The following is a 2,133-nucleotide window of genomic DNA, read 5'->3' on the forward strand; positions in this document are numbered from 1 at the left end:
AGACACTTGCCCAGACTCTCTAAAACTTGCATTCTGAGACAAACTCACTAATGTGAACACACAGGAGGGGGTAAAAAACAACAACAAATGTGCCTTAACCAAACTGGCAAAACTGGCATGTATGAGCACAATAATTTGGTCAAATAAAACTATAAAACTACTATCTTCTTTATTTCTCCAATGTTGTTAGGACTTTATAGCTGGCTTTTTTGTTTGTTTGTTTTATTCTGTCTGTGTTAGTTTGGCCCTCAAGATATAACAGGGAGAGAGGTATTGGCAGCCTATTTCAAACTGTGGCTGTATGATTTTGGGAATCATGACGGGATGGGTAAAGGAAAGCACCCCTTGTGGGTCAAGGCTTACTCATTTCCCCACAGACAAAAGAGACTGAAAGCAAAGATCCCAGATAGGTCTAAGGAACAGATATGTTGTTGACTGAATAATCAAATCTGAGGATGCAAGTCATCTGGAAGGTGTGCCAAGCAAACTAAGCATTTGGGAACATGTATTGCAAAATTTTAGTAAGTGAATATCAAAGCTGCAGCGCTACATGCATAGAAAATGCTTCTGTAGCTTCCAGTATAACGAGGGTGTCTGGAGTGTGCCCTTGAAGGGGAAAGTAGTCAGGGTCTGAGTAAGCCTCCCATATTCTTGTGACCTTGGGGATAAACAATCCTAAGTAAAGAAACCTCCAGGTGACAACTTGGAAGCCTTCTGCAATATGAGAAAAGGCCAAAGAAGAATTACAGGGGAGACTGGGAAGGGCATAAAGAGACTTACTTTGCGGGGAAGAAATGCATTGCTGCAGAAAGAGTAAAAACCACAAGGCAGTTTCCCATCTGGTATAATGCCAAGACTGGAGTTCCCCCAGAGAATCATTCTTAAAGGGTATAATCATCTAGTGAATTCATGGCCTCAGATCAAATACAACCAACCAATTAAGCACGGATGAGGACCAGAGGAATTCTAGTCATGATAAAAACAGGGGAAATCAACCAGGAGGACATTCTCCTCTTGTGTCTGGAAATGCAATTTTAAGTTGGAATTGAATCAAAATCTTTTTTCATGGGCACATCCATCCTGATTCCTTTCTCTGAAACACCTGGCCCTGGCTGGCTATTTTGGCACATTGGCCCTTGAATCAGGCCAGATATTTACCTAATTCAAAAGGTTCTCTTAACTAGGTGAGGATGTGTAGCTTTATGGGAACTGGTCCTTGTTTCTCGGTGTTCCTTAGTTAGCTTTACAGGAAAAAAGAAGTGCTAGTTTTTCTATGGGGCTCATTTATTGAGTCCTGTCTTTGGATTCGTCATTGCCTTTGGGAATTATTTAGGATGTTAATTGCTTGATACACTGAAAGATTTTTTTAAGCTCCACTTTCACTTTAAGAGTGTCTGGCCACAGAAATCAAAGAGAGATGAAATTGGCTAAAGTTCACATTTATATATACCACATGAAAAGATTTTAGTGTCAAGTTTGACATGTCTTAGCTCTGTAATGTTAAGTTCCTGTAATATCATCTCCTACACTTTGAGTCCACACCAAAGGCTAAGGAAATGATGGCATTTCCTTGAAATGTGAGTGGGATTTTAGGAGAGACTTTTGTTGTTGTTGTTAAAATTACTCACATATGCTAAATACGTCTCCAAGAGGATGATGGCATCATGTCTGCTGCTAGACCAATTACCAGTGTCCTGGATCAGTTACTAATGCACCTGTGAATAGATTACAGTTAGGTGGGCAGTGGGATGTCATTTGTTTTTGTGTCAACAGCTCCTAGCTGAATTCTTTTCACATAGCAGAAATTCCACAAGCGTTTTCTTACTTAAATTAATGATGGAATCTGGTATTATACTCAGCTCCAGCATGTAGCAACACCAAGATGACTCAAATCTATCCAAAGGAATAAGACTCAGGAGATCTGTAATGGGGTGAATGGTGCCCCCTCCAAAGATATGTCCATCCCTGGTACCTGTAAATGTGACTTTATTTGTAAAAACAGGTCTTTGCAAATCTAATTAAGTTGAAGATCTTGAGATATCATGGATTATCCAGGTTAGCACCGAGTCCAAGAGTCCAATAACAAGGGTCCTATAAGACACACACAGAGGGCACACATACACAGAGAAGAGG

Source organism: Rhinolophus sinicus, chromosome 17, assembly GCF_057876585.1.
Source record: "Rhinolophus sinicus isolate RSI-liver-muscle chromosome 17, RSI-T2T, whole genome shotgun sequence".
Taxonomy (NCBI): Eukaryota; Metazoa; Chordata; class Mammalia; order Chiroptera; family Rhinolophidae; genus Rhinolophus; species Rhinolophus sinicus.